The sequence below is a fragment of the Rana temporaria genome, chromosome 4 (genome assembly GCF_905171775.1).
Source record: "Rana temporaria chromosome 4, aRanTem1.1, whole genome shotgun sequence".
Classification (NCBI taxonomy): Eukaryota; Metazoa; Chordata; class Amphibia; order Anura; family Ranidae; genus Rana; species Rana temporaria.
Genome location: NC_053492.1, coordinates 380,866,450 through 380,892,717, shown reverse-complemented (window position 1 = coordinate 380,892,717; position 26,268 = coordinate 380,866,450). Strand labels below are relative to the sequence as shown.

Here is a 26,268-nt window from a genome sequence, read left to right as displayed (position 1 = left end):
CAGTCCCACTTTTGTATATAAATTCAGTCCCACTTTTGTATATAAATGCAGCCCCACTTTTGTATATAAATGCAGCCCCACTTTTGTATATTAATGCAGCCCCACTTTTGTATATAAATTCAGTCCCACTTTTGTATATGAATGCAGCCCCACTTTTGTATATGAATGCAGCCCCACTTTTGTATATGAATGCAGTCCCACTTTTGTATATAAATTCAGTCCAACTTGTTTATATAAATGCAGTCCCACTTTTGTATATAAATTCAGTCCCACTTTTGTATATAAATGCAGCCCCACTTTTGTATATGAATGCAGCCCCACTTTTGTATATGAATGCAGTCCCACTTTTGTATATAAATTCAGTCCCACTTTTGTATATAAATTCAGTCCCACTTTTGTATATAAATTCAGTCCCACTTTTGTATATTAATGCAGTCCCACTTTTGTATATAAATTCAGTCCCACTTTTGTATATAAATGCAGTCCCACTTTTGTATATAAATGCAGTCCCACTTTTGTATATAAATGCAGCCCCACTTTTGTATATGAATGCAGTCCCACTTTTGTATATGAATGCAGCCCCACTTTTGTATATAAATGCAGTCCCACTTTTGTATATAAACTCAGTCCCACTTTTGTATACAAACTCAGTCCCACTTTTGTATATGAATGCAGCCCGTTGTATATATAAATGCAACCCCACTTTTGTATATGAATGCAGCCCCACTTTTGTATATGAATGCAGTCCCACTTTTGTATATAAATGCAGTCCCACTTTTGTATATAAATGCAGCCCCACTTTTGTATATAAATGCAGCCCCACTTTTGTATATAAATGCAGCCCCACTTTTGTATATAAATGCAGCCCCACTTTTGTATATAAATGCAGCCCCACTTTTGTATATTAATGCAGTCCCACTTTTGTATAATAATGCAGTCCCACTTGTATATTAATGCAGCCCCACTTTTGTATATTAATGCAGCCCCACTTTTGTCTGTGAATGCAGCCCCACTTTTGTCTGTGAATGCAGCCCCACTTTTGTCTGTGAATGCAGCCCCACTTTTGTCTGTGAATGCAGCCCCACTTTTGTCTGTGAATGCAGCCCCACTTTTGTCTGTGAATGCAGTCCCACTTTGTATATGAATGCAGCCCCACTTTGTATATGAATGCAGCCCCACTTTGTATATGAATGCAGCCCCACTTTGTATATGAATGCAGCCCCACTGTGCATGGCACTCACCATGGCATTGCCTCGATCACACACAGCAGGTATCTCCTCTCCCGACGTGTGTCATGGAACAAACAGGAGCTGTAGGTCTGTGTTCGGCAGGGCAGTGTGCTCTAGCAAGGTCCCCCCCTAGACGGGCTTGTGATAGACAAAACACTGATTCAATCAGTGTTCCATCTCCTCTTCCATCTCATCTACTGTCACACAAGCAGGTCTAGCACAGGCAGCACAGCCGAACACAGACCCAGCTCCCACACACAGCGAGAGATGCCTGGTGTCATACACGCAGGAGAGAGGGGGAGCGCTGCAGTCAGCTACAGCTCAAAGCAGCCTCAGGACAGGCAGCCTACCGGGCTGGGCCAGTCCGGCCCTGGTGATGAGAGAGTGAGAGACTCGGCAGCGGCAGGCACCGCAAAGCAGTTTAACCACTTCCCTACCGCCTCATTGTGAAATGACGGCGGCAGGGACCCCTTCTCGATCCGGGTGGACGTCATATGACGTCCTGCGTTCCCGGCGATCTAGGGCGCGCGCGCGTCGGCGGTGCGCACGCCCGCGGCGCCGCTCGTGACCCGCCGCAGGTGCCCGGCGGCCGCGATTGCCGCCGGGTGCCCGCGATTGTCGGTAATCACGGCAGGAGTGTGGATCTGTGTGTGTAAACACACAGATCCACCTCCTGTCAGCGGTGAGGAGACCAATGTGTGTTCCCAGTACAGAGGAACACACATCGGTCTCCTCCCCTTGAGAGTCCCCTCCCCCCTACAGTTATAACACATCTTAGGACACATATTAACCCCTTCCTTGCCCCCTAGTGGTTAACCCCTTCCCTGCCAGTCACATTTACACAGTAATCAATGCATATTTATAGCATTAATCGCTGTATAAATGTGAATGGTCCCAAAAACGTGTCAAAAGTGTCCGATGTGTTCGCCGCAATGTCACGGCGACAGTAAAAAAAACGCAAATCGCCGCCAATACTAGTAAAAAAATTAATAAAATAAAAATGCCATAAATCTATCACCTATTTTGTAGACGCTATAACTTTTGCGCAAACCAATCAATATATGATTATTGCGATTTTTTTTTTTACCAAAAAAATGTAGAAGAATACGGCCTAAACTGAGGAAAAAAATGTTTTTTTTTTTAAAAATTTGATATTTATTAACCACTTCCTTACCGCGTCATTGTGAAATGACGGCGGCAGGAACCCCTCCTCGATCCAGGAGGACGTCATATGACGTCCTGGGCTTTCCGGGTGGATATCTGAATGATGCCTGCAGCTAGAGTCATCATTCAGATATCCTTCTCTCCTGCCGGCGATTCTGCACAACGTAAGAACGATCATAGCGGCGATTCCGCCGCTAGATCGTTCTTACAGGCGGCGGGAGGGGACATCCCCCCCCTCCCGCCGCCATCCGGTGCTTCTCCGGGCTCTCCCGTGCCATCGGGGGCCCGGAGAACGAATCGTCCGGCGCTGGCAGGAACAATAGAGATGACTGGTGACCAGATGGTCACCAGTCATCTCTATGACCGTCGGAGGACCCGGGCGCGATGTGATGACGTCACGCCCGGGTCCCCGTAAGTAAACAAAGCCACAATTGCGGCTGCTAAGCAACCGTAAGCATGAGATCGGTGAATTTTTTTCACAGATTTCATGCTTTCCAGCCTGGAGGAGAGATGTGCGGTCTTATTGTCCCCGCATCTCTCCATAAAGAGGACCTGTCACACACATTCCTATTACAAGGGATGTTTACATTCCTTGTAATAGGAATAAAAGTGATAATAAAAAAAATAAAATAAAAAAATAAAGTGTAAAAAAAGAAATAAATATGTAAAAAAAAAAAAAGAAGAAATACATTTTTTTTTTTAACGCCCCTGTCCCCAGTAGCTCGCGCGCAGAAGCGAACGCACACGCAAGTCCCGCCGACATATGTAAACGCCGTTAAAACCACATATGTGAGGTATCGCCGCGTGCGTTAGAGTGCCAGCAACAATTCTAGCACTAGATCTCCTCTGTAAATCTAAACTGGTAACCTGTAAAAAAATTCAAATCGTTGCCTATGGAGATTTTTAAGTACCGAAGTTTGGCGCCATTCCATGAGTGTGTGCAATTTTAAAGCGTGACATGTTAGGTATCTATTTACTCGGTGTAACATCATCTTTCATATTTTACCAAAAAATTGGGCTAACTTTACTGTTTTGTTATTTTTTTAATTCATGAAACAATTTTTTTCCCAAAAAAAGGCGTTTGAAAAATTATTGCGCAAATGGCGTGCAAGATAAAACGTTTCAATGACCGTCGTTTTATTCCCTAGGGTTGCTAAAAAAACATATATAATGTTTGGGGGTTCTGTGTAATTTTCTAGCAAAAAAAATATGATTTGTACATGTAGGAAAGAAGTGCCAGAATAGGCCTGGTATGGATGTGTGTATAACTGCCCTGTATGGAAGTGGTTAAATAGAAAAGTAAAAAATAGTGTTTTTTTTAAAATTGTCGCTCTTGTCGCTCTAAAATTGTCGCTCTTTTGTTTATAGCGCAAAAAATAAAAACCGCAGAGATGATCAAATACCACCAAAAGAAAGCTCTATTTGTGGGAACAAAATGATAAAAAAATTGTTTGGGTACAGTGTTGCACGACCGCGCAATTGTCATTCAAAGTGCGACAGTGCTGAAAGCTGAAAATTGGCTTGGGCAGGAAGGTGCGTAAGTGCCCGGTATGGAAGCGTTTTAAAAAAAAAAAAAAAATATTTTTTTTTTAAAGCCAATGTGACATGATTGTCTCGGGGGGGGGGGGGCAATTGCCCTGATGCCCCCCCCCCCCTGGATCCGCCGTTGAATGTATGTATGGTGAAGATCAGTTTTTCTGTCTTATAAATATAACCCTATGTATATAGGTGCTATGGAGATGAAGAGAGGGTAAGGTATTGTCAAAAAAACTGGGCATGGCTATTCCTACTACTTTGACCCTAAAGTCAGTTTATATCTCTTGTGTTTCATAACTCTAATGCCGCGTACACACCATCACTTTATGTGATGAAAAAAAAAGATTTTTTTGTGAAGTAAAAAACTACGTTTTTGAAACTTCAAATTTCAAAAACGACGTTGCCTACACACCATCGTTTTTTCACAATGCTCTAGCAAAGCGCAGTTACGTTCAGCACTTTTTTCCATTGAAGCTCGCTTCATAACTAGCTTCTGAGCATGCGCGGGTTTAAAAACGTTGTTTTAAACGTCGTTTTTGCTACACACAGTGATTTTTGGTGAAACAAAAAATGACGTTTTGAAAAACGACACAAAAAATTGAAGCATGCTTCAATTTTTTTTTTGTCGTTTTTCACAAGACATAAAACGACGTTTTCCCCCACATACGGTCATTTAAATTGACGTTTTTAAAAACGTCGTTTTTTTTTCATCACATAAAGTGATGGTGTGTACGCGGCATAAAAGTCCTTTAAAGAGAGCCTGCCACACAAACAATACACTGCCAGGAGAATTTAGTCAAGCAATACCAATACATTTCTGGCATTAGTTTCCTTAGAGCTACTTGCACCTGATTCTGGTCAGGTTTTGTGCCAGTTTTGGTAAAATGACCAAGAAGGACAACAGATTCAAGTAGTTCTAACTACTTGAATCTGTTAAGTAGTTAGAAAACTGCCACTTTAAGAACCTGTTACAACACATTCTTAAAGAATTACTGCCAGTTTCCAGATAAAGAAAACAAATTCTAAACAGCATGTGCCACCAAGTAGGCATAGCCTAAGGCAATGTTCACAATTGTGTGGGTGGTTGCGGGCACGGGACAGCATGTATATTGCACCTGTTCTCACACCTGCAATAACACTGCACTGCTGCTTTGCAGACACGTGGGGCTGTCATTCATTCTTAATGGCACCCCTTGCACTTGAAACCGCAGCCAGTTTTTGGTTGCACAAAATCGCATGGTGCAAATACATTGTGCGATTTCCCTCCAGGTGCCTTTTAAAAGAAAGGTGCAGCAACCTTTGTCCTGCATGAAACGCAGGCACAGCAGCCTATTTAAAGGAATGGGCTGCTGTGCCCGCACAAACGTGGCTCATCAAAGCATATTGATGTGAACCTAGCCTAAGGGGGAAAGGAGAGACTTGATCACCCCACAAGGTCAACTTTACATTTTATTGTCCGTAGTGGGCAGATTCAAAAGCTGCTATTGGGCTGAATGATTTCAATAAATTCGCCCACTGTTATGCACTGTCAATCAACAGGAAGGCTGATCTAATGGACAACCAGGCTCTTAGTTCCCCATAAGGCTCCGCACACATCTTCTACAAAACGTTTTCCATGCATCTGTCAGTGTGATGGGCAAAGCAGCTGATGAGGGAAGGAGGCACTGAGAACAATTTTGGTGTGGCGACAGTGGCGGCCCGTCCATAGGGGGCACCCCCCCTCCTGTAGTCACAAAAAAAAAAAAACGTGCCCTTTAATGCCGCATACACACGGTCGTTTTTTGTGATGAAAAAAAAAAAACATTTTTAAAAACGTCATTTAACCACTTCCATACCAGGCACTTACGCACCTTCCCGCCCAAGCCAATTTTCAGCTTTCAGCACTGTCGCACTTTGAATGGCAATTGCGCGGTCATGCTACACTGTACCCAAACAAAATTGGCGTCCTTTTTCCCCCACAAATAGAGCTTCCTTTTGGTGGTATTTGATCACCTCTGCGTTTTTTTTTTTTTGCGCAACAACTAAAAAAATAAGTTTTTATTTTTTTCTGTTAATTTTTTTGTAAATAAGTTTTTCTCTTTCAATTACGGGCACTGATATGGCGGCACTAATGGGCACCGATGGACATCGATGAGGTAGTACTGACGGGCACAGATGAGGTGGCACTGATTGGCGGCGCTGGTATGCGGCACTGATAGGCACTCATAGGCGGCACTGATGGGCACACATAGGCAGCACTGATGGGCACACATAGGCGGCACTGATGGGCACACATAGGCGGCACTGATGGGCACACATAGGCGGCACTGGGCACTCATGGGCAGCACAGATGGGCACTCATGGGCGGCACTTATGGATACTTATGGGTGGCACTGATGGGCACTGATAGGTGGGCACTGGGCATGGATGGGCACTGTGGGGTGGCACTGATGGACACTGTGGGGTGGCACTGATGGACACTGGGGTGGCACTGATGGACACTGTGGGGCAGCACTGATTTATCCAGGTTGCCAGTCAGTGCCCATTTGGGCACTGATTGGCATCTTTTTTTTTTTTAATGCTTTATTTTTTTTATTTTTTTGGCTTTTTTTTTTTTGTTTGGCCCACCCTGGTGGTCCAGGGTGGGCTTCCCTGGTGGCCCAGTGTGGCGATCCGAGGGGGGGCTGCGCTGATAAACAATCAGCGCGAACCCCCCCTGTCAGGAGAGCCGCCGATCGTCTCTCCTTTACTCGCGTCTGTCAGACGCGAGTGAGGAAGAGCCATCAACGGCTCTTCCTGTTTACATTGTGATCAGCCGTGATTGGACACGGCTGATCACGTGGTAAAGAGTCTTCGCCGGAGGCTCTTTACCGAGATCGGAGATGCATCACCGATCGGCGCGCGCAACATGAAATCCTGCAGGACGTCCATGGACGTCCTGTCAGGATTTCACAACCACTTCCCAGACGTAAATCGGCTATAGGCCGGGCGGGAAGTGGTTAAAATGAGCGTGTGTGGGGAAAACGTTGTTTTATGTCTTCTGAAAAACGACAAAAAAAAAAAACGAACATGCTTCAATTTTTTATGTCGTTTTTCAAAACGTCGTTTTTTTTGTCATTTAAAATGATAGTGTGGGGGTAAAACAACGTTTAAAACAACGTTTTTAAACCCGCGCATGCTCAGAAGCAAGTTATGAGCTTGAATGGAACAGAGTGCCGTCGTACGTGCTGAACGTAGCCGCGCTTTGCTAGAGCATTTTGAAAAAACGATGGTGTGTAGGCAACGTCGTTTTTTAAAATGAAGTTTGAAAAACTTTGTTTTGTTTCATGATAAAAAACGTGTTTTATTTCATCACAAAAAACGACCGTGTGTACGCGGCATAAGACTTTTATTTTGCCTAAAATGTCGTTTTACTTATACTGCAGTGATGGCGGCCGTCTATAGAGGGCGCTGCAGCGCCGCCCCCTCTGGCTCTCGTAAATAACATACATTCATGGCTGTGCAGAAGTGCCTATCAGAGCCAGCTGCTCTGATAGGCTTTCCGGGTACAGCCCTCGTCTCCCCGGATGTCTATCCTCGGAACGCACGGGGGTGCGTTCCTTGGATAAGACTTAGGCCCCATACACACCATAGAATCCATCCGCAGATAAATCCCAGCAAATGGGTTTCAGCGGATAGATCCTATGGTGTGTACACGCCAGTGGATCTTTATCCGCGGATAAATCTCCCCTGGGATGGATTTCCAGCAGATGAATATTTGCTGACATGCACAACATATCCATCTGCTGAAGTCCATCCCAACGGATGGATCCGCTGGTCTGTACAGACTCACCGAATCCATCCGTCCGAAGGGATCCCCCGCATGCGTCGCAATGATTCAACGCATGCGTGGAATTCCTTATATGACAGCGTCGCGCCCGTCGCCGCGTCATAATCGCGGCGACGGCGCGACACGTCATCGCCAGAGGATTTCGGCGCGGATTTCAATGCGATGGTGAGTACACTCCATCGCATTAAAATCTGCTGAAATCCTCGAGAGGATTTATCCGCGGAAACGGTCCGCTGGACCGTATCCGCGGATAAATCCTCCCGTGTGTATGGGCATACTTGCCAACTGTCCCGTTTTTAAAGGGACAGTCCCGTGAAATAGGACCTAGTCCCGGCTAATTTAGCCTGCCGGGAGTTGTCCCGGCTAGTGGGGAAGGCAGGTGCGACAGTATGTTTATATATCTCCCTGCAGTCCCCGGCTGCCTGGTCCTGATTCCTGACACACACATTGCAGAGTGAGGCGGAGTGAACTGAGCCCGCCCCCCTCCTTCTCCTCCTGTGTGATGTTTCCTGTGTACACAGAGGAGGAGGAGGGGGAGGAGAAGGAGGCTCACCACGCTGCTGCCGAGAAAAGCTGCTCGTCTGACAAGATGACACATGTCCTGATGCAAAGTAAGTGAGCCTTCCAGAGGGGGAGGGAGGGGGTCATGCCTACGGGTTACAGTTTACTGTGAGTAATTTTGGGGGAAAGGATATGTTCTAGGGGGCACTTTGATGTATGCTGCAAGGGGGCTTGGATATGAAATCCACCCCCTTAGCACATATCCCCCCCCCCCAAATTAAAGCTGCTGTCTGCCACAGAGGGGGTGGCCCTTGGCATCTCAGAAGAGATGTGGCAAATTGCTCCAGGTGCCCATACTAATGCCCCCTTTCCAGGCAAGTTAGCAAAGTGTGGGTTCCAGGTCACAGGTCCAGGTTCACACTGAAAAACACAGGAACACGCTGTGCGTTCTGTGCAATTTCAGCCCTATTATGTCTGCACACTCTCTGACCATCTCCTGTACCATGTCTGCAGTCTCTGACTAAGGATGAGTTCCAGCGTTTTCACACAGCCCATGTGCAGAGCCCACCAGGAAGTCAGCACTGCGCTAATCACAGGCAGTGAGTCATAGGTGTACAAGGCAGGAGGCGTGCTGATACTTGTAGTCCTTTATATTGGACCTTCCCTTACCCCAGTGTTTCTCAATTCCAGTCCTCAGGCCCCCCCAACAGGTCAGGTTTTCAGGATTTCCAATATTTTGCACAGGTGATTTGATAAGTTTCAGTGCCTTAGTAATCACCACAGCCTTTTCATCTGAGGGAAATCCTGAAAACCTGACCTGTTGGGGGGGTCTGAGGACTGGAATTGAGAAACACTGCCTTACCCTAAGGACTTCCTCTCCCCTCTTACACAATCACAGAGGTTGTATCAATTTCCTGTAATTCTCTCTTTATTGAGTAGACCCTATAATCCAGTGGTCTCAAAGTACCGGCCCGCGGACCACTTATAAATGGCCCGCAGGCAGGGCGGAAGTGGGGGGAGTAGATTTCTTTCACATGCAGAGTAGTGCAGGAAGCGTCTCTGTCATAAGTTCACTTCTCTGTCTCACGCTGCAGCTGCTCCCCGCCCCCCGGCGCCCCCCCCCCTCTCTCTTCTCGTCCATCCCTATTTGCTTGTGATATCACCTGGGATGGACGAGAAGAGAGCGGGGGGCGGGGAGCAGCCGCAGCGCGAGACAGAGAATCAAACATATGACAGACGCTTCCTGCGCTACTCTGCATGTGAAGAAAAAAGAAAAACAAGTAAACGCTGACATGTACACTGATTGTGCCCCATGTGCTCTGTTTGTTCCCCATGTACCCCGATTGTGACCTCATGTTCCCCATGTGCCTTAATGTGCCCCATGTACCCTGATTGTACCCCGATTGTGCCCCCCATGTACCCCGATGTGCCCCATGTACATGCCCTCATGTACCCTGTTTGTACCCTGAATGTGCCCCATGTACCCTGATGTGCTCCGATGCGCCCCATGTGCTCCGATGTGCCCCATGTGCTCTGATGCGCCCCATGTACCCTAATGTGCCCCGATTGTGCTCTGATGTGCCCCATGTACCCTGATGTGCCGGGCTCTGTACCCTGATGTGCCGGGCTCTGTACCCTGATGTGCCGGGCTCTGTACCCTGATGTGCCGGGTCCTGTGCCCTGTCGTGCTGTGTCCTGTGCCCTGATGTGCCAGGCTCTGTACCCTGATGTGCGCTGTGCCCTGTACCCTAATGTGCTGGGCTCTGTGACCTAATGTGCTGTGCCCTGATGGTGAGTGGTCAGTGTGTAGTGGTCAGTGTGCAGTGTAGTGGTCATCGTGTAGTGCAGTGGTCGGTGTGCAGTGTAGTGGTCAGGGTTAATAATGCATCCACTGACACCAGTGCTGGGGGTAAAAATGCGTCCACTTACAGCAGTGCTGGTGGTAATAATGCGCTCGCTGACACCAGTGCTGGGGGTTAATAATGTGTTCGCTGACACCAGTACTGTTGTTTTTGAAGTTTGAAAGTTTGCATGCGGCCCCCCATGGCATATGAAAACTTTTCTTGTGGCCCTCAGGTAATTTGAGTTTGAGACCCCTGCTATAATCTGATAAGTAGGCGAAGATTATGTGGAGTGGGTGGAGCTTCGGGGAAGTGAGTGTGGTAATTAATTAATAGCTGTGCTGCACAGTGTCCCTGGAATTTTTTTTCAAATGTTGGCAACTATGTATGGGGCCTTAGTGTAATGCTATCTGCTCCCTCCAGCCTGCAGGGGGAGATAGACAGCCGGCAGACTTTCCTTCCTCTCTCCACTTAATCACTTATCACATGATTACTGGAGAGAGGAACAAGTTGATGCCTTCAGAACTGTAAGTACTAGGGTGACCACATTTCAAAACTGCCATTTAGGGACACCCCCCCCCCCCCCCTAAAAAATATATGTTTTTTTACATATTTTTTTGCGTATTTTGGGGGCAGGGGCGTATCATGAAATCAGCGGGCCCGTGTGCAAGATCAAAAGAGGGCCCTAGGCCCCATCAAATGCTGCCACTGTGCCCCATCTAATGCCACCACTTGTGCCCCATCAAATGCAGCCACTTGTGCCCCATCAAATGCAGCCACTTGTGCCCCATCAAATGCAGTCACTTGTGCCCCATCAAATGCAGTCACTTGTGCCCCATCAAATGCAGTCACTTGTGCCCCATCAAATGCAGTCACTTGTGCCCCATCAAATGCAGTCACTTGTGCCCCATCAAATGCAGTCACTTGTGCCCCATCAAATGCAGTCACTTGTGCCCCATCAAATGCAGTCACTTGTGCCCCATCAAATGCAGTCACTTGTGCCCCATCAAATGCAGTCACTTGTGCCCCATCAAATGCAGTCACTTGTGCCCGTCAAATGCCACCACTGTGCCCCATCTAATGCCGCCACTGTTGCCATCAAATGCAATCACTTGTGCCCCATCAGATGCAATCACTTGTGCCCCATCAAATGCCACCACTGTGCCCTATCTAATGCCACCACTGTGCCCCATCATATGCAATCACTTTTGCCATCAAATGCAATCGCTCGTGCCATCAAATGCAATCGCTCGTGCCATCAAATGCAGTCACTCGTGCCATCAAATGCAGTCACTTGTGCCATCAAATGCAGCCACTGTTCCCATCAAATGCCGCCACTGTTCCCCATCAAATGCCGCCACTGTTCCCCATCAAATGCCACTACTGTGCCCCATCAAATGCTGCCAGTGTGTCCAGCAATTGTTGCTACTGTGCCCCATCAGATGCTGCCAGTGTGCCCATGAATTGTCGCTACTGTGCCCATCAGATGCTGCCAGTGTGCCCATGAAATGTTACTACTGTGCCCCATCAGATGCTGCCAGTGTGCCCATGAATTGTCGCTACTGTGCCCCCATCAGATGCTGCCAGTGTGCCCATGAATTGTCGCTATTGTGCCCCATCAAATGCCAATGTGCCCATGAATTGTCGCTACTGTTCCCCCATCAGATGCTGCCAGTGTGCCCATGAATTGTCACTATTGTGCCTCAAATGCCAGTGTGCCCATGAATTGTCGCTACTGTGCCCCCATCAGATGCTGCCAGTGTGCCCATGAATTGTCGCTATTGTGCCCCATCAAATGCCAGTGTGCCCATGAATTGTCGCTACTGTGCCCCCATCAGATGCTGCCAGTGTGCCCATGAATTGTCGCTATTGTGCCTCAAATGCCAGTGTGCCCATGAATTGTCGCTACTGTGCCCCCATCAGATGCTGCCAGCCAGTGTCACTGTTAATTGCCCCTATTTGCTCACCTTTTGATATCATATAAATATAATGGAGTCTGGTCACTGGTGGTGGTGGAGCAGGCCTCAGCAGGGTAGTCTTCAGCCAGCGTCAGTCAGGACTTTAGGAGGCACTGAGGCAGTGAATCGGGCCGCTCGGGCGGGAGCCGGGAGGAGCCTGTCTGGGCCCTGGTCCTGCTGGAGCCGGAGGAGGTCAGACCGGCAGATGTGCTAGGTCACGTCGGTCGGAGACCTCCAGATGTCGCAGGCAGCGGGTGGGAGTCGGGACTCGCGGCCGGGAGGTCAGTCACGGACGGCCGATCGAGTCCAGCAGCTGAGCCCTCTGGAGCGGGGGAGGAGGAGGTCTTGGTCGGTGACGGTGAGTGACTCACTGTGAGGTGCCTGCCCTAACGATGCTGCTGCTCTCTCTGCTGCAAGAACCGCGGCTGGCCGCTGGAGGAGGAGGAGGTGGGGGTGGAGTCGGAGCGCCAGGGAGAGCGGGACACGGTGACGTCACTGGTTGCTACACGCCAAGCGGGGCGTCCCTAGCAACCAGTGATTTAGAATGATTAAATTAAAGCGGCACTGTGGCAGCAGCGGCAGTGAGTCTTGCAGACTTGGCAGGCAGTTGATTCCGGGACCCTCTATTGTCCCGGTTTGAAGGCTCTCGGGACACGGGACGAAAATGTAAATTACAGGACGATCCCGGGCAAACCGGGACACGTGGTCACCCTAGTAAGTACATGTGGGAGGGGGGACTCTGCTGATGTTGTAAGGGGGCTGCTGGTAATGGGAGACTCTGCTAATGTTGTAAGGGGGCTGCTGGTAATGGGGGACTCTGCTGATGTTGTAAGGGGGCTGCTGGTAATGGGGGACTCTGCTGATGTTGTAAGGGGGCTGCTGGTAATGGGGGACTCTGCTGATGTAAGGGGGGACTCTGCTGATGTTGTAAGGGGGCTGCTGGTAATGGGTGACTCTGCTGATGATGTAAGGGGGGACTCTGCTGGTGATGTATGGGGGGACTCTGCTGGTGTAAGGAGGCTGCTGGTAATGGGGACTCTGCTGGTAATGGGGCTGCTGGTAATGGGGACACTTATGTAAGGGGGTGCTGTTGGTCACACTCAAAATTAAAGTGGGCCGGTCTGGATGAAGTACAGGGACAAATTTTTGTCCCAGTCCAGCCCTGCCCTCCTGTCATAGTGCATCAATTAATGTCATGGGCGCGGTGATGTCACTTGTGTGCGCGCTTCTCTTCGGTCAAATGGTTTAAATAGCTCACGGCATCATGGGTCAGGTAGAGGGCCCCTTAGTAGAATTTTGCTTAGGGCCCCATGGAGGTCAGGATCGGCACTGAGACAAAGGGAAGCCAGGCTCCAATACGGTGAGAGCATGACGTGGTGCACGTGAAGCACGCACGTCGGAGGGAGGAGCTGCCCGTGAGACGGATTCGACCTGGTCACGGCTGCGGGTGATGAAGGGATCTAGACCCGGCGGAGCTCCAGCGAGGACTGACGAGATGAGGCGAGGGAGTCCGCCGCGCAGTTGGTCCGCCCACCCCGCAGCCAACATCACCCCCCGTTGATCTCCGAGAGCCCTTCGTCCTCCGCCCCCCCCCCTCGCATCCCCCCGGCGGCAGGTGACAGGCGAGGTGGATTGGGGGTGGATCAGCTGGGAAGCTTCCTGCAGCGGCGAGTGGGCTGGATGCCCGCCCCCCCCCCCCCCCTGCTTTGCTTGCATAGATCCTAGACCACCACAGCTCCAGGGAAAGAAAAAAAAAAAAAAAAAAACAGAGAAGCACACCCAGAGAAACGGCATGAGGTAATATGAACCCTTTTCTTCATGTTAAAAATGGATTTGTAGCAGTATGTGGACCTTGTGATAAGTGAAGACTGGGTAAGAAAGCGGAGTCCCCATACTTTATGTGTAATACTCTATGCCTCATAAGTGGACATGTGAAAGTTTTACTTTTTCTTTACTCCCTATATTTTCTTAATTTGCGCAAGCACCCATGGTCTCCTCGATTCTAGACTCATACCTGGTGGATACTCACACTGATACCGACTGGAGGGGGAGGGGTGGAAAAGTATGAGATACCCCCGCTCCACCGTATTTGCCTCCACCGTATTTGCCTCTATCGATTGCTGTCTGTTTATGGGTCTCTAGGGGGCATTGCTTGGGTGTACAGGCAATAAATATTGGACGGCCGCTCTTAAAGGGCCTTACCTACCCCGACCGGCTATTGGGAAAAAAAAAAAAAATATATATATATATATATATATTTACATATATATCTAAAGGGGTAATAGTGCTAAGGTATCACCTCAGGAGCTTAAGCTTGCAGGACTACAACTTCTAAAGATCTTATACGCCGCGTGATATAAAGAAAAAAAACATACTAAAAAAAAAAAAAAACCCTGAGTTACAGGTGGGAAGGTACCAGTCACATAAGAGACACTATTCCCACCTCTGCAGGGCTAGGTAAAATCACAGGAGGGCCAGACCGGAGCACCAGGGGAACACTAGTGTTGTAGCCAACACCACTGGCCTAACCTTGTCTTTCTGCTGGGCGAGCTGAGGTCGATAGAGGGCATAGCGTGCAGCAGGCCCACCTTACCTAAAGTCTTCCGGTACCCCAAGCCGGCTTCTAGAGGTTTCGAGGGAGAAAACCCCCCCAAATCAGGGGGTACGTAGCTCTTACTAACCACCCACCCTAACGTTCCGGGTAGTTCACGGAAACTTTTAAAAATCTCTGGAAATACTGGGAGTTAGAATTCTAGCCGTTTTCCAGAAACAACCAATATCTCCCCCCTAGTACCCACAACTTCCGCCTCACTAAGTTTTGAATAAAAAAAAAAAAAAAAAATATACACAGCGTCAAAAGGAGGACAAAAAAAATAAAAAAAGAGAGAAGGGGGGGTGGAGGCCTGCCCCTCTCTGCTCAAACTGGGGAAACGTATCAGAACGACAAAGAAATACAATATGAACAAGTCAACAAGGGGGGCTGTCCCGAAAATCCCTAAAGAGACTTCCTCCGTGAGTACGATCAGACACTACATGACCCCGGACGGGAGCTCAAAGAGCCCAGGCCCGACAAAAAAAGTTGAAAAAACTGGGACTACCAAAAAGGGAGGGGGGGGATTGCCATCCCCAATTGCCGATATCTCAACAGAATCTGACCACGTATCTAACCAAATGGATGACCCCAGCCTGAGCTCCCATGTCCCCACCATGGGGGAAATGGACGTAATGTTAAAAAGGGTGGAGAATGTAATAAGAGAGGAAATTAGTACATTAAGAACTGACTTATTTCATATGTTGGAACGAGTAGAGGAAGTTGAGAAAAGAATAGAAAAGCAAGACCTTGATCTCAGCGAAATAAAGAACCAACACTTGACTATGAAACAAAACCAGAGATGGCTGCAATACAGATTAGAAGACCAAGAGAACCGTAATAGAAGGCAAAATTTAAGAATACGATCAATTAAGGAGGAGAAGGGTGAAGACTTGAGAAAAATCCTCAATGATCTGTTTTTCCCCCTCCTGGATAACGGCACGGAAGGTCCCCTAAAATTGGAACGGGTCCACCGTGTGGGGAAGATCAGAGAGGGAGGAGGAAATTGGCACAGGGACATCATTGCTAGGTTCAGACATTTCGAACATAAAGAGGAGATCTGGTTAAAACTGAGAAGAAAGCCTCCCTTATCCTATGCTGGCACGGAGATTCAGATCTTTACGGATTTGGCATGGGAAACCCTGGCCAGAAGAAGATTCCAAAAACCCTTATTAGAGCAGATGCGTAGGCATAACATAAATTACAAATGGGGCTTCCCGGCTTGTCTGATAGGCCAGAAAGAAGGGGTGTCAGCAAAATTAATATTCCCCGAGGAGCTGGCAGGGTTCTGCCGCAAATTGGATATGCCTGCCGTGGACTTACCAGGATGGGTTGAATAGTTAGCGGATAATTGCTTGGCCCTCGGGGTGTAATCTGGAGGTGCTCCTGGGCGCTGAGGGGGGGAGGGGGAGGGGATGACTAGGGAGGGGAACGGGGAGGGCGGATCTGTTACCCCACCCATATAAGATCAAATCCCCGGGAAAGTCCTGGGGAAGAGGGATGGGAGGGTCGCAGGGGTGCTCCACCTCATCCACAAGAACCGACGGGTAGGGGGTACCAAGGATCCCTACGGTTCAGAGGCGATGTATAGGCCTGGGCAAGGGGGGGGGGGAGGGGGGAAGGAGAGGAGGAATGTATTGGCCACGGAGGGAGGGGGGAGGAGGGTGCGGGGGGGGGGGGTAAGGGAGAAGGGAATAGGGATTTTTGGCTCCCAAGGAATCTCAAGGGACAGTTTAGCACGAAATGATCTAGGTATAAAATAATGACAGAAGTAAAATTTTTATCCTACAATGTTAAGGGATTAAATTCCGCCGTTAAAAGACTTAAGGTTCTTGCAGAGATCGAACAACTAAGAGCGGATGTAGTATTTGTTCAGGAATCCCATTTAACCATAGACGCGAATATCAAGCTTTTTTCCCCAGCATACCCCACCTGGTTCTATGGTGATTCTATCTCGAAACGTGCTAGGGGCGTCGCAATCGGGTTCACAAGGGGGTTTGGATTCATTTTAGAGGCAAGGATGACAGATCCAGAAGGGAGATTTTTATTCCTAAGGGTAAGGATTGACAATATTGTTTATACCTTAGCAAATATATACGCCCCAAATGTCCACCAAACCCAATACCTTGGGAAAATTCTGGGAAAATTGAATGATTTCGCAAAGGGATACACTATTCTGATGGGCGATTTCAATTTTGTTTTGGATCCGAAAGAAGACAGTACGTTCCGTGGGAGGGAGACAAGAAACGGGCTTCTACAAAGAATAAAACAGAAGATTCATGACCACCAACTAGTTGATGTATGGCGGATCTTTCATCCAAAAGCGCATGATTTCACGTTTTACTCTACCCCCCATGGAACATACTCCAGAATCGACTTCATCTTGGCGGACCATAGGTTGCTGGACTCTATAACAGAGACGGACATAGGAATTATGACGGTGTCAGATCATGCACCAATTTCTATGAAAGTCAAACTTTCTACACAAAAGAGACAGGGGCCGGTGTGGCGCCTAGATGATAGTCTGATACGAGATGAAGGAGGGGCAAGTAGGGTAGAGGCGGAATTGAAACAATTTTTTCATATCAACGATACAGAAGGGATAAACAGCGCAACCCTCTGGGAGACACACAAAGCGTATATTAGAGGAATTCTAATTGCGGAGGGCGCCAAAAAAAAAAAAGAGATGAAAAGTAATGCAAACACCCTGATTAAAGATATAGGGATTTTGGAACGTGAACATAAAGAGCAGGGATTAAAAGAAACATATCTAAATTTAATTATTAAAAGAGATGCTCTCAAGGAGATTATGGAACAGGAAGCGAGAAATAAACTTAACTGTATCTCCAAAGAGAGATACCTATGGGGCAACAAACCAAGCAAGCTCTTAGCCAAAATGGCTCAAAAAAAGAAAGCTAGAAACTACATCGAAAAAATCAAAAGGAAAGACGGGAAAATGGTTTATGCAACCAGAGAAATTGCGGATTCCTTCAAAGGTTATTATGAGGAACTTTATACATTAAAAAACCAAAGGTACCAGGCAGGGGAAAAAGAGGGGAAGATCCGAGACTTCCTAGACAGGGCAGGACTTCCCAGATTAGAGGAGATGGATAGCTTAAATATGGACCGCCCCATAACCGAAGAAGAAATAAAAGTAGCTCTAAACACCACTGCTGGCGGAAAAAGTCCGGGACCGGATGGGTTTTCTTCCCTGTATTATAAGAGATATAGCAACATCTTGATACCGTGGATGTGTAAATACTTCAATGGACTCGGGTCTGAATTCGAATTCAGCAGGGAAGCCACTGCGGCAGTGATCGCATTAATTTTGAAGGAAGGGAAAGATAGTTCTCTCTGTTCGGCATACAGACCTATCTCTCTCCTAAATATAGATACCAAGCTTTTTGCTAAGATTCTCGCGGGGCGACTGAAAGGGGCTATGCACGTCTTGGTTCACCCCGACCAGGTAGGCTTTGTGCCCAACAGAGAGGGGAAAGATAACAGCCTCAGGGCAATCCTTTTGCAGCAGTCCATAAGGCAGAATGTGCCCCCAGGTCTATTTCTGTCAGTCGATGCTGAAAAAGCTTTTGACAGGGTAGACTGGGGGCTCATGATGGAGACTCTAAAGGTTATGGGATTAGGAAACAGGATGTCCCGTTGGATTAAAACACTCTATCACCATCCCACTGCAAAAATAAAAATCAATGGAACATTTTCTGATTCCTTTGAGATGAAAAACGGGACAAGGCAGGGATGTCCCCTGTCCCCTCTTCTTTTCATTCTTTCGTTAGAGCCTCTGCTGTCTACAATTCGTAACGACCCCGACATCAATGGAGTTAGAGTAGAAGGAGAGGAACATAAACTATCGGCCTTTGCCGATGATATTTTGTTCTACCTGACCAATCCGGTTAATTCTATTCCTAAGCTCTCTGAAGTGTTGCAACAATACGGAGCCTTTTCAAACTTCAAAATGAATGTAACTAAATCGGAGATTCTGAATATCAACTTAAACAAAAAGGAGGTGGGACGTGTCAAGGAGATCTGTGCGTTTCCCTGGACCAAGGAACTTAAGTACCTAGGTATTAAATTGGCCAACACAGTCCAGAAGATGTATAAATTAAACTACGTTCCCTTATTAAACGAGATCAAGAGCGAATTAAAAAGAACGGTAAATAAACCCTTATCATGGATAGGGCGTATTAATATGCTGAAGATGGTTGTTGTCCCAAAAATTCTTTATAAATTTTTATTAGTTCCCATAGCCCTCCCTCAGCAATATTTGAGAATTCTCAATGCCTTGTTACTAAACTATGTTTGGAAAAATAAGAAGCACAGAATATCCCTTTCCATCTTAAAACAGGGAAAGCCTCTCGGCGGGCTGGCAGTTCCGGATATTAAAAGCTATTATAAGGCAGCGGTCTTATCACGGGCCATAGAATGGGCACGGGATAGGAGGGACAAAAGGTGGGTCCAAATTGAGAAAGCTTCAACAAGTAAATATTTGAATAATATTATTTGGATCCCTGCACAACACAGAGCACTAGATCACAAAACACAAGATTTAACACGGGACACTTTAAGAATGTGGGACAGGACCCTGACACAATTAGAGGGGAAATTTAATTCCCCATTAATGAACTTAAAAGAAAATTCTTACTTTGCACCAGGCGAAATTAAAATTGGAGGGAACTGGATCAAAGTAGACACTGTTCACTTAGGGGATATCATTAAAGACGGAGAAATAATGACTTATGAAGATTTGAGAGCCAAAACGGTATTTTGGAATCTAGATAGGTGGCATTATTCACAGTTGCACCACTTTGTGCGGCACCTCCCCCGCCCATTACGGACGGATGCGGAGCTAACCCCACTTGAGAAGATTTGCAAAACTAAGAATTCAAAGGGCACTATCACTAAATTATATGAGTTATTGGTAAAGATAGGTTCACGGAGTGAAACACCCTTTATAGGTAAATGGGAAAGAGAGTTAGGAAACACAAGAGGGACAAATAGTTTTAAGAGGATTATGCACCTTACCCATGCATCCGCAATCGATATACGAACTGCTGAAATGAATTACAAGGTTTTCTCAGGGTGGTATATCACCCCGGATAAAGCAAACAAATATAAAGCGGATCAGACCGCAGAGTGTTGGCGGGGCTGTTCAGAAAGAGGCACGATGGCCCACCTTTGGTGGCTATGCCCAAAAATTCAAGCCTACTGGGACATAATCTTGAGCCAAATCAAGGTTATTACGGGAGAAGACTTAAAGAGAGACCCTTGGGTCGTGCTCTTTCATTGTAGCCCAGAGGGAAAAAAAAAATACAAGCAGTCCTTACTTCCTCATCTTCTAAACGCTGCTAAGAAACTTATACCCAAAATGTGGCAGGAGACGGAAAGTCCACACGTCTGGAACTGGATAGACGAAGTGGAGGAAACGTACAGAATGGAAGAGTTAAAGGTCAGTCATCTAGAGATGATCGGAGAACATAGGGAGAAATGGGAAAAATGGAGAGACTATAAAAAAACTTGGAGTTACGCAGAGAGAGTAAGGTTAAGCTAGTAACAGGCCATAGGTAATAGCATGAAAACAATAGCCTCCTCTTTTATGGTCTCTTCCTTGAGGAATTCATATACTATTAATGATCTATAAATGCTAGAGGGTGCTCTAGTATCCTGAGGGATAAGTCTGAGATTCCTGGGAGCCAAGGGGTGGGGGGGGGGTGTAAATAATTTAGTGCCATAATAGCATGTTAATGTAATAAGCTATTTTTCCTATTCTTCATTTTGCGAGTTGGCCTAAATGATCTAAAAAAAAAAAAAAAAAAAAAAAAAAAAAAAAAACCAAAGAAACATAGAAATGCCTACCACATATGATGCAACCCACTATCTGAGACGTAAGAAGCATCAAATCATGAGCTAGTCTCTAAGATTGGATAAAAGCTGAGGTGGTAAAAAAAAAAAAAAAAAAAAAAAAAAAAAAAAAAAAAAAAAAAGGATCGGCACTGAGACTGACGGCCGTCTCAGCCAATCAGGTTCGCCTATTCTGGTTATTGGTAACCTGATTGGCTGAAGCGTCATCGAGGGCGGGAGAAGACATCGAGGGACGTGGAAGCAGAAAGGTAAGTGCATTTTACAAGGCACAGCGGCGACAATGGGCACATAGGCGACAAAGGGCACAGTGGCATCAATGGGTACAGTGGTGACAAAGGGCACAGTGGTGACAGTAGGCATAGTGTCAACAATTAAAGGGCACAGTGACATGCACAGTGGCGACAAAGGGCACAGTGGCGACAATTGAGGGGCACAGTGGCTGCGTTTGGCATGGCACAGTGGTGACAATTGATGGCACAGTGGCTGCGTTTGATGGCATGGCACAGTGGTGACAATTGATGGCATAGTGGCTGCACTTGATGGCATGGCACAGTGGTGACAATTGATGGCAGTGAGGCTGAACTTTTTATTTTTTTTCGTTTGCGCCCCCCCAAAAATTTTGAGCACAAGCCGCCACTGTGTGGCGACCAATATCATTTTAAACTTTACCCCTTTGCAGACATAAGGGCACAAAAAGCATCACCTTGCCTCAAAACCACCCCTTTTCTAAAAGCATATGTGTACAATCATATATTTATTTTGTCTCTGAATAAATAAGTTTGGTCAATACTTTTGATAGAGTATGGAATCATCAGAAGTTAAACCAGTATGAAACCCAAAACGTAATATATAGCAGATTACCAGTCATTAGATGTGGTGCCTGCATCTGTTTTCTTTTCTTAGTTTTCACCTGGTGATCTGGCCAGTTACACACCTCCTGTGCCCTTGCTATGGAGGAAGGAGCACAGGGGGTTAGGGTGACCACATTTTCAAACTACCATTCAGGGACACCTTCCCTTTCCAAAAATCAGCTTGTGCTGTAACGAATGACAGCACAGTGATTGGACACAAGAGGCAGGATTTATGATTTCTCCAATCACAAGCAGGGGGCGGGAATTGTGCTCCTCCAGGCATTCCAGGCCAGGACAAGTACTGTCAGTGAGTAAAGCCGTGATGTGGCAGGCTTTTTTGGGGGCATCAGATTGGTCCGGGGGGGCTATGTCAGTTTCATTCTGGGACACAGTATTGTCCTGGAATGAATGTGCCCGGGACAGACCTGCAAAATTCGGGACTACCCCGGGCAATTCGGGACACGTGGTCACCCTAACAGGGGGGCACTATTGGAAAGCAGCATTGTCAGTGGGGGGGGGGGAGTGTTAGATGTACTAGCAGATTTAAATACACTAACAAATTGAAGCCAGGCTCCAGATCACATAGCACATTTTAAAAGCTGATCATTGTAAGCACCCCTTCTAGTGTTAAATTGTTTGTCTCATCTCTGTAACTAATATATTTTGCTAGAAAGCTTGTTCATTTGATAAACAACAGACTTACCAACTGGTCACCTTTTATAACAAGTAATGGAAAATTTCCTTCACAGGGACACAGACAGCAGTAAAATCCTGACAGATGATCTTCCATTTCTTTCTTACTTTACTAGAAAATGTATTCCTGTTGGAGTGAATTCCCCATTACTTCCTGTCCTGTCTTATTTCTGTAAAATAGATAGAAGTGGGGTCATTTTTATTTCACGTTTCTCCCTTGTACTATAAAATAGACAGTTGTCTAAGAGGAGACATATCCCAGATGAGGACAAAGAGGACTTGGATAGCACTAAAAACATTTGCAGGGTTTCTAACCCTTGTAGACAAATGTTTTGGCTAGACCCAATCTTACCTTTGACCTCAAGGACTCTGTCACCATGACAATCTGTATATCTGCCAGGGGGAAGGCATTGGGGTCAGGGGGGAGGCATTGGGGTCATACATGTGACTCTGTGTACTATCCTACTCCACACACACGCACGCATATGTCAGAACAAGTTTAAAAAAAAAAAGATAAACAAGTTGTTCATAGCAACCAGTCATAGATTTACTGTCTTTCTAGATGTCCTTCTGTCTGGTATTGCTCTATAAACTTGCCCACTTTACAGTCGGATTATATGATTTGCATAAATCTTCTTTACTATCAACTATGTCAGGGGTCTCCGAACTTTTCAAACAAAGGGTCAGTTTATTGTCCTTCAGACTTTAGGAGGGCCGGATTTCAGCCAGCGGGGGTAGAAAATGTCCCGGGCTCAGCATTGGTGAGATTAAATATGGCCTCAGAGTTTGCAGTCAGTAGGATAAGGAGTAGTGCCCCTATTAGTAGGAGTAATTGTATCCCATCATTGGTATCAGTGAAAGAAATTGTGCCCCCTTGTTGGCGTCAGTGGGAAGAATAGTGCCTCATATCAGTGGGAGGAATAAAGCCACAAGGGCCGGATAAAGGCTAGCAAAGGGCCACAGTTTGGAGACCCCTGAACTATGTAGTGTGAATGCTTACCTAAACAATATATTCAGTTTTTCCCAATAAAGCAGGATATAAACACTAAGTCCCGTTTCACATTGATGCGGAAAATGCAGCGATTCCTGTGCGTTTCCCGCACCACATAGCCGTCGCACTGTGTTCATGCAATCTGCTGTGGGTGTCAATTTAAAAGTTAAAGCGGTTCTCCACCCTAAAGTGGAGTCCCGCTGATCGGAACCCTCCCCCCCTCCGGTGTCACATTTGACAACTTTCAGGGGGGAGGGGGGTGCAAATACCTGTCTAAAGACAGGTATTTGCACCCACTTCCGGCCACACGCTACGGGCAAAAGACGGGTTTTTCTGACTTCCCGTCTGTCGCCCGTTGTGTGCTGGGAACACTCGGCTCCCAGCACACAGCGTGTGAGCCAATCGGCGGGCGCAGCGCGACTCGCGCATGCGCCGTAGGGAACCGGGCAGTGAAGCCGCAGCGCTTCACTTCCTGGTTCCCTCAGCGTGGATGGCGGGGGGAGCAGCAGAGAGACGAGCGATCGCTCGTGCTCTGCTGCAATCAGCGCTGGACTCCAGGACAGGTAAGTGTCCTAATATTAAAAGTCAGCAGCTGCAGTATTTGTAGCTGCTGGCTTTTAATATTTTTTCCCCATGGCACATCCGCTTTAACGAGACCCCCAATACAACTCGCAAAATGCAGTGCGTTTGCCTGATCTGGACTGCATCCAGTTCCAGTGCGAACTTCAAAAATAAAATAAAAAATCCAGCACCTTTTGGATGCAGTGCAATTTGAGCCATTTAAAATGAATGGGCTCAAATTGTGCCGCATGGAATTGCATGTGCTTTGTACAGGAATGCGGCGCAAATCACATGCGATCTGACGGTGAGAACCAGTGCTGAAGAAGATTGCACTCTTGTGTGACCAGCTTCCTGCCCCCGTTTTTAATTTGTATGTGTGCTACAAGCAGAGAAATGTATGCTCACTGCATGTGCAGATGTGTGAAAGGAGCCCTTTTTAGTGAAGCCACTTTTCCAACCAATCACAATTCATTTTGTAAAGGTTTGGCTTTAGTAAAGCACATTGTTATTGGTTACTTCACACTTGAGGCTCTGCTCCATGCATGTTCTCTCTAAATATGGCCAAAAGGTATGTGTCTTTTATTTGAACAGATCAGGCTACTGTAGGTGTAGATGTAAAAGCAAGATGAAGTGGGTGGTACACACAAGAAGATCGGAAGAACATTTTTATGTGATGAACGATCGGCCGATTATCTGATCCTTAGCATAGTGCTTTCAACAGCCGATTCCACCTTTTCACATGACAAAAACAGAAGGCTAGAAAATGTTTATTGTGCGTGAACACCACATCCTATTTTCGTTTAGTTAGTACAGTTTTCAGAAGGACAAGACTACGCATGCTCAGAAACAAAATTATACATTACAATACAATTCAACACATTACATCATTGTATTTTGTCGTACGAGAGTTTTCATAAGCTGAGTAACCTCTTCATTTTCAATATTAGATTAGCATGCAACAAAAAACCCATGATCATTCATCCAATATTTTCAGTGTGTGTATGAGGCTTTAGTCTAGGGCAGCCATTCTCAATCAGGGTTCCTTGAGCTGTGGCTAACTGACCTTTCTGATGGTGCTTGCATAGTTCCATGTCCAGCACCACTTGATGGAACTTGTAGCTTTTGTATCTGTAAAAAAATGTGTACATGCTGGGCTTTTGCTAGCGTCCTCCTCATTAGGGATGAGCTCCAGCGTGTTCGCATCGTACAGGTGCAGAGCCCGCCAGGAAGTCTGCACGGCGCTGCGCTAACCACAGCCAGGGAGACATTTCCCCATGCTCGGCTGCAGAGATCGGGAAATGTCTCCCTGGCTGTGATTAGCGCAGCGCCGTGCAGACTTCCTGGCAGGCTCTGCACGTGTACGATGCGAACACGCTGGAGCTCATCCCTACTCCTCATAGACCTTGGATACAGACCTGTAGTTTCTAGTGCCAGAAAACTGCTGCAAAAAAAATGTCTGGAGTGGCAGGCACCACATTAATAAAGCAGAGGGACTTGTTTTAAGTCTATCTGCACCAGACTGAGTAAAATGGAATAAAGTGATATAGAAACAGATCCCCATCAGGTTGGATCTGACCACTCAGGTGCAAACAAAGCCTGCCCAGCCCTCCTTCCTCCTACACTCCAGCTGAGCAAGGTGAAAGGCAGATCAATCTGAAGCATGCATCCCTAGCTGCACTGTTCTGTGTGGTGTCTGTTAGGACAGGCTGCAGATCAGTACTAATTAAGAAAGGGGCTGCACCACAAAGCAGCAAAAACCAACCTGAAGTCAACGGTTACCTCAGCGCAGGCCCATTAGCATCTTCTGTTCTTGTGCATTGGGTTGCCATTCACAGTGATTCCCAGTAATGGACGTTGGAACAACGCATAGGTAGGAAGCTGATCTTGTTATTTTTCCATTTGAAAGTCAGCTTAATCAGTAAATCTCTTTCCTTTGAAAAAATCATGATGATAATACATTAAACATATTATGTGATTAATATAAAAAACAGTTAAGCCTAATATACACTTGTGAATGGGGCCATTAGCGATAAGATGTGGGAGACCCAGCGGGGGTTCCTGGTGATTATTTGCAGGTGGAAGTCCCACTGAAAGCAATGAGAGGCTGACAGTTCCCACAAATATTCGGGGAGACTCGCATGTAATCGCTCATGGAGCAATTACCTGTGAATGATTGACCCTGGACACAGAGGCCTGGAAACGCATTCATTGACTGTGCATGCTCCTTGAGTGACATCTGCACCAAATGGAGGTGGATGTTCTCTGTCAGCTTCCCATTGGGCGGATGAATCCTGGCTTCTATACAGCGACACCCGGCTCCGTACACCATCTCTTCGTTGTCACCTATCGGTTTTCCTCACAATCGGACACTGACCCCGTTGTTGCAAACTTTGTCACTTTTCTCCTGTTTCCTACCTGCTCTTGTGAGTGCAACTTACAATTTTTGAATAAAGTGTTTGTTTTTGATGCTACACTATGTTGGCCTGTTTGCTCTCTTCACTTCTATGCATCCTAGATGGTGTATGCCCTCCTCATTTTCAGGCTGAAGCACCCACCTGTCAGTGTAGCATTTATTTGTATAGTGTTGACTACCCACTCACCAGATTTCATTTGTGCATTAACTACATATTGATTTATGGAATTACAGTTCTTTTTTGAGATTATTAGGTTG

At 46.7% G+C, this 26,268-nt stretch overlaps 1 protein-coding gene across 5 annotated transcripts in view; it reads left to right on the top strand.

Annotated features, from left to right (window-relative positions):
- NINL (ninein like) overlaps positions 1-26,268 on the top strand; it is a 240,108-nt gene that overhangs the window by 83,598 nt on the left and 130,242 nt on the right. The window contains exon 1 of one of the 5 annotated variants that reach the window (XM_040351036.1): positions 25,123-25,467. The exons of the other annotated variants lie outside the window; for them this stretch is intronic. The gene's annotated coding sequence lies outside the window, so the exon portion shown is untranslated. Of the gene's footprint in view, positions 1-25,122; positions 25,468-26,268 lie in introns of those variants that run through there. 5 annotated transcript variants of the gene reach the window in all.